Below are 14,035 nucleotides of genomic sequence, written 5' to 3'. Positions count from 1 at the left end.
GCCTTATCATTGCCTTTGTCCCTGCAAAAATAAAAACTATGTGAATATATATTTATTTATATATATATATATATATATATATATATATATATATATATCAACAGATGAGCTTGATGCCATAACAGTAATACATATCAAATACAATCACACCTTAACAGCCTTAAAAACCACACCAAGTCATAAACAATCAAATAGTATACACACAATTCATTCATTGCACTACTACATTTATCAGTCCCTAGAAAGAGCCCGTAGCAAAAAAATAGGCAGAGGGCCACATGACTGGGTGATTAGGGAAGGCAGGAATAGGAAGGGTTAATTTGTTTTTGTTTTTTAAATGATTGGTTGAAGAGGGATGGGGTGATAGTGGCTTGATGAAGCAGGTCAAAGACCAGTTAATAAAGGGGGGCTAGACTGAGGGGAGAGGTCAGATGCGAGGGAAACATCAGAGGAAAGGAAATTTGCACCACCATAAAAAGCCCCGGGCAATGGCAGACATTGAAAGCCTTCTCAGAGAGGAAGCTGTGGTGTATTGAGTGGCCTGGCTACAGGCCCAGGTTAATGCTGCCAAAAGGGGGGCTCAACAGGCTGTCAGTAAAGCGCAGCAGGGGACAAGACTTCCGTAAACCCTATTTTGTTTTCTGGTAATTGTGCTGGATTTACGGCTAATGGAGTGCAGGTTGCCAGAGGATAAGGTGGTAGATTTAAGAAAAGCAGTTGTGCGAGCCGTGCAGTTGAAGAAAATTTGTTTGCGGGAACTACAATCCCTTGGGTAAATTAAATTCTGCTTGTCGAATTATGCCCATGGGAAGGATCTTTAGTCGCAGGCTAGCGGCTGCAAAAGCAGGTGGTAAATCCCCTAGACATTTCATTAGATTGACCAGGATGTTAAGGGAAGACCTGGAGGTGTGGCAAAGTTTTTTAAAACAGTACAATGGAAGGTCTTTTTGGATGGCAAGACAATGTGGCTCTGCATCTGGTGACGGATGAGTCGGGTGCCTTTGGCTATAGTGTTTATTTTCAGGGTAAGTGGAGTGCGGAACCCCTGGCTGGGGGAGTTGGGAGACAATGGGTTTTGCAAAAACTTGATGCTACTTGATGCTACTTGAATTGTTCCCTTCCCTTGAATTGTTGTTGTGGTGGCTTTGGAACTGTGGGGTTCAGTGCTGAGGGATTGCAGGTGCGTTTTCTCTGTGACAACATGGGGGTGGTGGAGGCAATTAACAATAATTCTGCATCTTCTCCTCCGGTGATTTGTTTACTGAGGCACTTGGTACTTTTGTGTTTGCGCTTGAATATCTGGGTGAAAGCAATACATTTGCCTGGGCGGGACAATGTAATCGCTGATTCTCTTAATCGTTTTCAGTGAGAAAGGTTTTCGGGAAGCAGCATCATTGGAGGGGGAATGCCTTGCCCACCAGAGGTTTAGAAGGTGGTCTGGGGATCATCGCTGGATTTTTACAACAGTTGGTCAGCTCTGGAACGTGTAAAGCGTATGTGGGGACTTGGAGGGAATAGTTTTTGTTTTTGCAAACTAAAGGGATGGACAGAGATCCTAAGGGGGATGAGGCTGTAGCACTGTTATTTATGGTGTTAAATTTCCAAAGGGGTTTGTCGGGGTCGACTATGGCCAGAAAATTGGCAGCATTGGCCTTTTTATTTAAGTTGATGGATTGGCGTGATGGCACAAAAAATTTTGCAGTCAGGCAGGCTTTGCGTGGCTACCGAAGGGGGAGTGCATGCAGGGATACCAGGACTTGGATGCACCAGGTCGGGTTACAATGTGTGAATGGTTTTAAGGTAGTGCTACTTCGTGCTTTATTTGTGGTGACCTTTTTCACTGCATTATGGGTGGATGAAGTGGTCAGCCCTAGCAGGGTGCAACAAGGGGGTTTGATGACTGAGGAAGTTATGTTGGAAGAAGGTAGGGTCGGTATTTGGATTAGGAAGTCTAAGGTCTAGGTTCTGTGGCTTGTTCGGTGACAAGCTGTGGATAAGTTTTGGGGGGTCTGCCCCAAAAAAGAGGGACTGTTCTTTATCCATGAGAATGGTTTTCTTTTTTGTCTCGCTTTCAGTTTGTGACAGTATTTAAAAAATGCATATCAGCCTCTGGCCAGAAGGTGGGTGAGTGTTTCTCGCATTCTTTCCAGATTGGGGCTGTGACGAAGGCGGCTAGGTGGGGGCTTGGTGAGGAGGTCCTAAAACGCATCGGTAGGTGGGAATCTAGGTGATTGCAGTTGTATATCCGCCCTCACTGGTTATAAAAGCCTGTTTACTGGGGTTGCAAACGGGCAGATATTTGGCCGAACGGAAGGCAGTTGGGTGTGCCAACCGGGAGTCTGCGCAGGTCTGGTGGATAGGCATCCCGAGTATGCAGTGGAGCCGTGTTTTGCCTGAGATCAACAGATTTGCCTAGGCCTCCTAGTGTGGTTTTATTCCACGTGGGGAGAAATGAAATAGGATGCGTGAGCTTATTCGGGATATTTATTCGATTTTTTACTGTTACGATATCTGTTCTCGAATACACTATTTGTATGGTCCAACATGTGGCAAGAAGGGTTTGGCGTAATGTGATGTCAGTGGAGAAGTTAAACAAAGCTTGCATAAAAGTCAACAAGGAAGTGGGGAGGTTTGTCACAAGGATTGGGGGTTTAGTAGTGAGGCACAAGGATTTGGAGAAGAAACCGCATTTGTTTTTGAGAGGTGATGGAGTACACTCAAATGCAGTAGGGACGGACTTATGGTTTTTGGGCCTAAAGGATGGAGTGCAAAGGGCACTGAGGGTGTTGTGGTGCTCGCAAGAACAAGGTGGTCATGTTTGCGGCTAGTAGCGGTTCGTTGGTTGGTCCATAGGAGTTACAAATTCAGACAAACAGGGGAAGGGGAACCCATCACAGTATGGAGTTTGTGGCAAGTGGAGCCTCATATGACATTCGGTTGTCGTGGGGGCAAGGAGGGAGCAGTGGATGCCCGCTAACTCTTCCCAAGCCGGCGTGGTAGCGGCTGGAAGCCTGTTGGAGTGAGCTGTGGTATCTCAGGAAGAGTTTGAAGAGTGGGGGTACTCTCATGGACCTTGAGGTTATAGCAAAAAAATGGGCTGCTGTGGTCAATTTTTTTTTACCATAATACGGTTGTAGTGTGTTTATTAGGGGGTCTGGAGGGTTAAAGGTAAAGGGATAATTTAAAGGATGAACAGTTTGATCTATTCTAAAAAATAGCAAAAAAATAAAAAATAAAAAATATAGGTGGAGGGCTACATGACTGGGTGATTAGGGAAGATAGGAATAGGAAGAAGAAGGGTTAATTTGTTTATTTTTAAAATGATTGGTCAAAGAGGAATAGGGTGATAAAGGCTTGATGGGTGGGTCAAAGAGCAGTCATAAAAGGGGGGCTAGCCTGAGGGAGAAGGTCAGTTGTAAGGGAAACATCAGTGGAAAGGAAAATTCCCACCCTCCCTCCCTGTTTTTGGCCATGGGGGGTGTTAAGTCATGGCAGCAAAGGCAGTTAGTTGGTTGGTCCATGGGATTTACAAATTCATACAAACAGGGGAATGGGAACTCATCACAGTATGGAGTTTGTGGCAAGTGGAGCCCCACAGGACACTGGGTTGTCGTGGGGGCAATGAGGGAGCAAAGGATGCCGGCTAACTGTTCCCGAGCTGGTGTGTTGGCGGCTGGGAGCCTGTTTGGGTGAGTGGTAGTATCTTGGGATGAATTTAGTAGAGTGGGGGGACTCTCATGGACCTTTCAATAAAATTATAACTGCTTTGTTAAAAAAGTGCGGAAAATGTTTAAAAAATGTTTAAAATGTTATTGTCGTTTTGTATTGGTGTACAATAAATATGGACTCTGAGGTTATAGCAATAGAATGGGCTGCTATGGCCAAATTTTTATACCATAATACGGTTGTAGTGTGTTTTTTAAATGGAGTCTGAAGGGTTAAAGGTAAAGGGTTAATTTAAAGGATGAACGGTTTCATCTATTTTACCCTAGTCACACATTTAGGTAAATGATCTAGACTTCAGGAATCTATGCCAGGACATGGGAGTATTACACAATTTGTCATTATTTATTCCAGACAGGTTTGTGTAAAACAGCAAAAGGGACAATTGTCATTCTGATGGCTGAGAGATGATTAGCTGCAAAGAGGGTCATGCCTGAAAAACAGAAACCCTCTAGAGAGTGTCACCATCACACCCACCCACATCAGCAGCACCCAGCCCCTGTGAATGTTGCTGAGCAGATCCACAGTCAGTCTGTGCAGGGTGTGTGTGTGTGTATGTGTGTTGAGCTTGTTCATTGTCTGGCCAGTCCCCACACACAACACACACACACACCGGTCTCTCTCCTCCCTTGGGCTGCAGCAGGAGGGGCACCGGCTGCTGCTGGATAAGCCTGCGATCCTTTAGGATGGATGGAGCTCAGTGACAGCTCGGGTCAGCTCCTGCAATCGCTCTGACAACCGGGCAGCTATTGGAGACCACAAGCAGTATGTTGTCGCTGTCTCCGTCCCCTTCCAGCGGCGTCAGGTAGTTCCTCCAGGTAAGACATCTTGCACTTCTCTCCCGATGACGCCTGTTGCTTCAGATGCTCCGACAAAGCCTTGCAGCGATCATCAGCCCGATGCTGTGCAGGCAGCTGCGTATGTGTGGTGCTGATGCTGCAGGTGAGGAGGGATTGTGCTCATTATGGCAGCATGTATCGGTATCCAACTAGCATTAAGTTTGATGGAGGAGTTCCTGAGACTAGCAATAAGGCACTTCTAACCTGCCATGGCTTATTATCGGCTCCATGATCCCCATTGTTCCCAATGGATGTCATTTTTCCTGATCGGTAATTTTAGACTGGAATATCTATGTAAGAAGAAGGCTGCTTTCTGTATAGATTGCTGATCATCAACTCAATTCTTCTGTTTTCCGATCATATACAGAGCCCTGGTGCTGGGGATGAGCCTGCAGGATAGCAATACTGATTGCAATGAAATAAATCATTCTGGGGTACATGCTAGATTTACTAATGGCTACAAATCCCTATTCTCAACATAAGCAATTTATTTCTGATGTGGCTGGGAGAGGTTTCTTTTTTATTTTGTTGAATGTGATGAAAATGATCCCCATGTTCCAGCACTAGTTAGGGAATAAACCCAATATAAAAGTCCCTGATCAATGCCTCAAATGATTTCTTATGATGTTGCTGTGACAGATTTGTTTTGGTCTATAGGATGTGGATAACCCCCATGTTCTAGCCATAGTTAGGAAATACATCCAGTATAAAAGTCCCTACTCAATGCTTTCAAATTGATCATTGCTTGGAATGATTTTTGATAATGCTGCTAGGAAAAAATTTTGTTGTTCTATGTCAGAGAATGAGAATGGGCCCCTGTTCTAGTCTTATTTAGGGAATAAACCCCGATCGAAACTCCCTGATCCATGGCTGAATTGATTTCTGATAATATCTGTTCTATATCATGATAACGCTCTAGTCCTGGTTAGGGGATGAACCCAGTTTGAAACTCACTGATTAATGCTTGAAATGATTTCTGATGATGTTACTGTGACAAATTTTCCTTGTTCTATAGAATGAGAATAGATCCTCTGTTATTAGTCAGGGAATAAATCCAGTTTGAAACTCCCTGATTCATGTCTGAGAGTACTTCTCTGATCAATATTTATAAATTGATCAATACTGAAACTGATTTTTATTATTTTGCTATAACAGGCTTTACTGTTCTGTTCCATAGTTTAAGAATGAGCCCTATTCTGGTCCGGGTAAGGGAATACACCTAGTTTGAAAGTTTTGATATTATTGCTTTTAAATGATCTATACACTGGATACAATTGATTTCTGATAATGTTGGTGTGACATATTTTCCATGTTTTATTCCATATAATGTTAATGACCCCCTGTTTTAGTCCTAGGTTTTCCTTCTCTAAAGGTTAATTACCTGATCAATACTTGTAAATTGATCAATACTTTGATTTCTGATAATATTGCTGTGAAAGGTTTTTTGCTAGTTCTTTCCATATAATAGGACTGAATCTTCCGTTATGGTCCTTGTAAGGGAACAAATCCAGTTTGAAAGTCCCTGATCATTGTGTATAATATGATCAATTATTAAATTGATTTCTGATCATGCCAATGTGAAAGGTTGTCCTTGTTTTGTTCTATATGCTGCCCCTCCCCCCTCTTGCTCTGGTATTGGTTAGAGAATAAACCTTTTTTTTCTTGTTTGGAGGAAAACTCCCTGATCTATGCTTGTGAATTGATCAATATTTGTACTGATTTCTGATAATGTTGCTGTAAAAGATTTTTCTTATTCCGTTTTATATAATGATAATAGATCTCCTGTTTTCGTCCTGATTAGAGAATATAACCAGTTTAAAAGTTCCTAATCAATGATTATAAATCGATCAATGCATGTTGAGTTGATTTCTGATAATGTTCCTGCAAACATTTTTTCTTGTCCTGTTCCCTATGCTAATAAACTGCTTTTCTAATCCCACTTAGGGAATAAACCCAGTTTGTTTTCTTCTCTGGTACGTAAAGTCCCCGATCAATGTTTGTAATGAGGTGAGATATTATCTCCCTAATAAATGAATCCCAATTTCACTTTGTCTGAGCTACTTAGATAAACCTGTCTGTATTCACTTCTAGACATTCATTTATTTTATTCTAGCATTTTCAGCAGTTAGGAGTTAATAAATCATAATGACCTACCCATTGACCTCACTATTAAACATCCCTTGTATAATCTAATGGCTATAAATATATACTGGACTTTTCTCATTTCAGACCTATATGTACAATGAAGCTTTTCTATTTTGTGTTAACTCATCATTTCTGATGGTATTTGACATGTTTACATCTAGTTTGGGGAATAAGAGCCAATCCCCTTATGATATGTATGGGGGTAACTTATTTATTATAAAATAAGTAGAAAGAGTGGGCCAGGGTCAGTCATACTCCACTAATCCTGGGATCTGTTCATAATATTTACTCCAGAACTGTTGAATCAAGACAGACAAGAGAGTGATGACAGCATTGTTTTTCTGGAGAAGACTGAAACAGATCTATCTATCTATCTATCTATCTATCTATCTATCTATCTATCTATCTATCATCTATCTATCTATCTATCTATCTATCTATCATTCTATCTATCTATCTATCTATCTATCTATCTATCTATCTATCTATCTATCTATCTATCTATCATTCTATCTATCTATCTATCTATCTATCTATCTATCTATCTATCTATGTATCTATGTATCTATCTATCATTCTATCTTATAGTTATCTTATATCTATAAGTTATCTATGTTATAAGGTATATGAAATGCATTGATAATGATCACATGTATATAATAGTATACCCAAAACACATTCATAAAATATGGCTTCTTTGGAAAAACAAAAACATAAGATACACATCATAGAAGTAACCTAGTTCCATTTCATAGCTGTTTGTCAGTCCGGATCAGTTTTCCATGGAATCAGAGAGTACATGGAGCATGCTGTTTATAAGGAGAGGGATATAATGAGGTTATTTATGAATGCAGCTGGTGATCCCTGAGACAAGAGCCAAGCCTGGGCACTGTGCCCCCTTGCCCAGTCCTTGAGCCTGAGAATTTTCCAATATGTTATTAGAAATGCAGTGTACGTATTCACACCGCCTTGGTGGTAACAATAAAATAAGCAGAGTTTGTTAGAAGCAGCAGGCATTGGTAGATGGAGAAAAGCATGCAATGTAAATCTTTGCAGCCTGTGGATTCCTCACAGTACTGTGCACACACCCTTTGTAATGTAGCCACAATACATTCTAATTATTCCACAGTCATGTTGGATTGAACTGCCTGCAAACAGTGTGATAAGTGCCGTTTATTATGATGGGTGCTGTGTGTTCAGACTGTATATGTTTTAAAATGTATAACAGGGTAGCTTAGACTAGCAGAATGTTGGGAGGGAGAAGGGAAAGAGTCAATGAAATTAGTTTTGATCAGAAATGAAAGAATGGAGCCTCTAGTCATAGTCACTTCATTTGAATATGTTACAGGAATTGGTAGTGGTGCATCTTTTATTTGGTAATATTGTGTGCATACATGTGTATGTATGCACACAATATTACATGATGTTACTTGTATGGTAACCTAAACAACATTTGTTGTCATCAATGGTTTCTTGCATAATCTGATGCAAGCAATGCATTGCATTAGCAAAAAAATTGTGTATTTTCAGGTCTCATTTGTCTGTTTTGGGTATATATATTTATCATTTGTAAAGTTTCCAACAAGGCGTTTTGGGAAATCCTTATTTACCAGGATAAAAAAAAATACTTAACTCAAGAGTCACAGGTCAGATGTCCTCTTAATATATATGCCTTGCCCTCTGCAGCCATGTGCAGTCACCTATAAGAAACAATGTAGAGGTTTCCAGTTTGTATCCAGAACTACACTTTGCACACCATTACTATTTCTAATGTCATATTTAATAAACCTAATATTATCATTTTCCTTCTAAGTACAAGTAACTGCATATTACTTCCATGCCTGGCACTTATGAGAACAATGGGAAGTATTCCCCAAAATAAATCTAGAGATGACAATATGGGTCTGCACCCATGGGGTTTATAGTTTTCATCCATATGACATTTTAAGTCTGTATTAGTTAAAATTGGCTTGGAGCTAAAATCAAATCGTTATTATACTGAAGCAGTAGACCATTGCTATCATTTCCTATAAAACTTGTGCAATATTCTTTTTGAAGATTAGTAATTATTTAAAAAAAATAAAGATTAATTATTCATTTTCATTGAACCGAGAACAAAAAAGCACAAGTAATCCATATAGCTATAAACTATACAAAGCATTTCATTCCCTAAAGCTAAAAAAATACTGATTTTACTTAGAGCTTTGGTCTGTCTGTTTACTGGGTCTCTAATGGTGCATATCTGATTCACTGTACTGAAGGATCAAAAAGTTAAAATAAATGTTAAAGCAAATGAAAAACAGACAGGTCAGATCAAAGAGCAAAGCAAAAAACAATTTCCCTTGATTCAATATATAGTTTGTGCCTAAAAGAAATAATGCATGTGAACTTATCATAGTCCACCAAGTACACTAACATTCATATTTATTAAAGTTTTAATTAAATATAATTAAACTACGTTGGATTTATGTCAAAGCCTTAATTAAGTTACATTATTGGCCTTTGTAAGTGAACTTGTTCCCAGGCTGTAGATACATTGTTAACAAGAAAGCTTTAAAGCTTTTAGCTTTAAAACAATCCCCCACTGACCTATGTAGCTGCAGGAACCGTGGAGCGATCAATCCTGCCCTGAAGGCAAGTTAACAACCTGTTTCTGCTATAAACTTTGATGACACATTGGCCCTGATTCATTAAAGCTCTCCAAGGCTGGGGATAATACACTTTCACCAGTGAAGCTGGGTGATCCAGCAAATCTGGAATGGATTTCTTCAATGTCATTTGCTATTTGCCAGCAAATGCTTTGAATCCATCCCAGGTTTGTTGGATCACCCAGCTTCACTGGTGAAAGTGTATTATCCCCAGCCTTGGAGAGCTTTAATGAATCAGGGCCATTGTTTCATGGAGTTTAAGTTATAGAGATCAATCTTTCATTATAATGTATTTAAAACACAAAACTGAACTCAGTGCAGAGAAAAATGAAGTAGCTGGTATAACTTTATTTATTGTTAACTTATTATTATTATTATTATTATTATTAATAAACAGTATTTGTATAGCACCAAGCATATTACACAGTGCTGTACCCTTTTTTCCTCCAATAAAATAGACCACTCCACTCCCCTTCTTATGTAGTAATAAAGCACTCTACAATAGAATGTGCTGTGCTTTTTCCTGTTGCTTTTGACGACCAACCCATTGTTAGTCCTGATTGTGCTACTTCCCATGAGCAGTGTTAAACAAAGGTGTCAACCCTCAGTGTTTGAGGCTTTAGAGACCACACAACCTAGAGTTTTAATTATCAATATGTTCATGAAGAATGGATGGAAGGCTTTTAAATTAGTTAGTTTTTATAAATCTTTATTTTAGGGAAAACTAAAACACTGACACTAATAACAAGATATTATAATGTTTTATTGGAAACACGAGTATACAATGGTGGCTGGAATATATGTCTGGCACAGAGCTTTTTTTTAGATAGGGATTATGTTATACTTTTTATACATTAGGTATACCTTTGGTTCCTTTTTTGGAACCACAACCAAAAGTTAAAATATTGTTCAAAGTTTTGCCTTTACATACACTTTTACGTTACATTGAGATTTGGTTTTCTTTTACATGTAGGGTGTTTGTTTCAAGAAAAAACTTTTTGTTGTGGATAATATGTATGATATATGTCACTTTGTCAATGTCTGGGATTCAGGTTTACTTACATCACCTTGTTATTTAAAGTAAAGCTTCTGCTGGGGCTTTGCAGTAACATACTACAAGTATTCTTTTAGTAATTTGATTACCAAGGTTAGGTAACACAATTAAATTTAGAACAGCGGAACATATATGTTTTGGATTTCTTTGTTGCATCAGGTTCCTAGCTGTATGCTACTCAATTACCTCTTCAACAAAGGATAATCCCTAAATTTATTTTATTGTTATTATTATTATTAATAAACAGGATTTTTATAGCGCCAACATATTACACAGCGCTGTACATTAAATAGGGGTTGCAAACTGTAAGCCAAGGGAGGATATGAGACTACCGAGAGAGGAGGTGTACAGAGAAGAGAACCGGTCCAAGGACTGACCCTTGGGGAACACCAACAGGGAGGAGAGTGGGTGAGGAGGAATTACCATTGTAAGAAACTTGAAAGGAGCGGGCAGACAGATAGGAAGCAAACCAAGAGAGGGCAGTGTCACTGATACCAATGGAGCGCATGATTTGTATTAGAAGGGGGTGATCAACAGTGTCAAAAGCAGAGGAAAGGGCTGTTTCAGTGGAATTGGTAGCTCTAAAACCAGATTGGAGAGGGTCAATGAGAGAGTTGGTGCTCAGGTAATTGGTGAGTCTTTTTTAGACAAGGCGCTCAAGAAGTTTGGAGACATATGGGAGAAGGGAGATAGGACGGTATCTATAAGGTATGGAGGGGTCTAGTGGGGGTTCTCTCAGGATAGGGCGAATTATAGCATGTTTGAAAGCGGAGGTGTATTTACCAGTAGAAAGGGAGAGGTTGAATAGTTTGGTTAGGGTAGGGGCCGGGGTGGAGGAATGGGAACGGAGTAGATCAGAGGGAATTGGGTCAAGCGGACAGGTAGGTATCTGGTTGGATGAATATTATTGGACTAAATGTACATATTCCTACTTTCCTTTCCTAAGCTAATTTAATAGTGTCATGATATATTATTTCACCTTTTTTTTTATTTGTGACACATGTAGTATAATTTAGCTCACACTATTTTTGATTATGATTTATCTGAAATTCATTTTTTGCATCAGACTTTCTGTAGGTGTCATGTAGCAAAAGTTGCTCCATCAATAAAGGGTTTGTGCCAAGATTACCTGACTACTAACCAAAGAGACTAGGGTGGGCTTATGTGGTACATCAAGGCATTGATGAAAAGTACATTGAGCACTGACAAATAGTTGTAAATATGTATTGTTACAGCATTACAGCTAGTGATCTACAAGGTCCTCTTTCACAGTAACCAAGGAAAACCCATTTATTAAACAGTAGGAGTGCCAAAGGAGGGAATTCTATTTAGAATATATGTGTGGAGGCAGTTAACCTTTTGAACTTGACTGCTGGCAACCACGACTCTTCTTAACTATACTCCCAACTTTCCATCATGCCTCTGCCTCCTTCCTAAATACACACAGTTATATTATATTTGCTTAAGAGGGCAATTACTTTTTGCTGGTAACAACAATACAATGAGCACCCAATATATTGGGTACTTTTTAAACATGTCAAAAAAAGACCAGCCTGCACCATAATTTCCAGAGAGACTTTCAACCAGTCCATGTTCTCTAAGAGCTAAAGGCCCAACTGATGTCAGCTGGCAAGGTACAAAAATGCCAAAAAAGATGTAACGTTAGAGAAAAAAAAGTAATAGTAAAAAACAAAAATAGGGAGGAGCATTGGAAGGCACTAGGGTTTATGGTTTATTCCATGTCAGTAGTCCTAGCCCTATTCTTTATATACATTTTGTTTTCTCCACCTTTATTGCCCTATCCTATGAATACAAAATGAAAGGATAACCCAGGGTGGACACATGTAAATTATCTGTACATACTATACATGTTTCCAGCTGTCAAGACTTCCTTTCCTAACAATCAAAGGGCTTTGTTTTTCCTTCCTAGTAAAAGGAGAAAATAAATCCAAACTTAAATGCTGTGGTAGATCCCTAACATCTTAAGTATACCCCATGGATCAGTATAAATGTTAAGATTTGTGACCCCATCGGCTTAGAAAATGAAACTGAATTCTCTAAGCTGCTTATCTAGAAAAAGCATATCAAAGAGTTTTAAAAATCTAAATATAATGTTTGGTCAGTATTTTAAAACAAAAATTAAAATGATGTGGAAGAAAACAAATTGACTTTGTCATATACAGTAATATCAACATTTCAGCCTTAAGCTACGTACACACTTCCAATTATTATCGTTGTTAAACGAACGACGAACGATCCAGCACGATATCTACGAACGATCGTATAGCACCGATCCTGCACATACAGATAACGACACGATCGTTCGTAGATATTGTACACACAATAGATACGATCGTTTGAGCGATAGAGGGAGTGACGTGCACGACAGGAAGTGAACGAACGTTCGTTCGTCACGCATTCTCAGACCATGGACGATCAACGAACGATCGTACACACGAACGATGGTCAACGATCGTCGTCCAATCCGATCCGCCGGTCCGGTCGTTCGTTTCCAACGACTTTCCTCGTTCGTCGGCGTCGTTGGTTACTTTTTTTACGAACGATTTTTGCCCAATCGATCGTTTGTCGTTCGTTCATCGTTCATTTTGAACGATAAAAATTGGAAGTGTGTACGCAGCTTTAGAGTAGCTATTATTTGCTTATATTCCACTGTTATAATCATAAGCCACGGTTCTTGACAGCAAAGGAACACAAGATGTGGACTTATTGTAGCTCTTAACCCTCTCTGAGACCTTTAGGTTGATTTTCTTTCCCTTGAGTTTACAGAGATGCCAATAGTAATGAGACATGATAGTTCTGCAATAATTAGTATAAGAGAAGTATGATCTCGAAAAATGGGGTTCAAAAAGTTGTGATGGTTATATCACTGTTGGGTTGTGGGAGAAGAGGGAACAAGTTAGGCTGGGGTCTAAAAAGACAAGATGTACAAGATGTAAGCTCCAAAGACAAGATGTAAGCTCCAATTATTTTTAGTGAATTGGTCTGCCCAAACTAATGTAGTCCTGGTCAAGCACCCACAGAAAAGAGGATGAGCATTAGTACACTTGAAAGCAGAAGCTGTGGAGCAATTTACTTACTAACAACATCAGCAAGATGAAACAGGTGGGAAGGAACATTGCAGATGGTACATCGCCTGTCCCTTTCTGCAATAACAATCGAACATTTTTAAAAGTGGAACTTTAGTTCTGGCTTAATTAAAGTTCCACCCATAACGTATCTCATATATTTTGAGTCAGTTTTCCTATGTGATTGTTGTGGATTAGAAACATTCTATATCTTAGAACAAGATTTGAATAGTGGGAGTTTATACATTTTAATTTATTACATTTTAATTAGTTAGTTTTACATTCATTTTGTTATGTTAAATATAGCTTTGCTTTAAGATCCATTTGTGTGTAATATTTAACTTTCTACAGCTGATCAGACAACGAACATACACAAAGTTGATTGTCAATGTAATGCAATGTACAATTGTTTTCTACCCTATACATCATCATCAGTCCTGTCATTGGTGCCATATGATTAGCAACAGGGATCTCCCACCAGCTCCTATGGGTTTGCTTCTTTGTAATACACCAAATTGCTGAAGAATCTCACCCCTTCGA

At 39.3% G+C, this 14,035-nt stretch overlaps 1 protein-coding gene across 1 annotated transcript in view; it reads left to right on the top strand.

Annotated features, from left to right (window-relative positions):
* Nucleotides 1-4,249: 4,249 nt before the first annotated feature.
* Nucleotides 4,250-14,035, top strand: part of LRRC3B (leucine rich repeat containing 3B) — a 105,391-nt gene continuing 95,605 nt past the window's right edge. The window contains exon 1 of the mRNA XM_072412393.1: nt 4,250-4,541. The gene's annotated coding sequence lies outside the window, so the exon portion shown is untranslated. The remainder of the gene's footprint in view (nt 4,542-14,035) is intronic.

The sequence above is a fragment of the Pyxicephalus adspersus genome, chromosome 5, assembly GCF_032062135.1.
Source record: "Pyxicephalus adspersus chromosome 5, UCB_Pads_2.0, whole genome shotgun sequence".
In the NCBI taxonomy this organism is placed as follows: Eukaryota; Metazoa; Chordata; class Amphibia; order Anura; family Pyxicephalidae; genus Pyxicephalus; species Pyxicephalus adspersus.
This window is presented reverse-complemented; position numbering and strand designations above follow the sequence as displayed.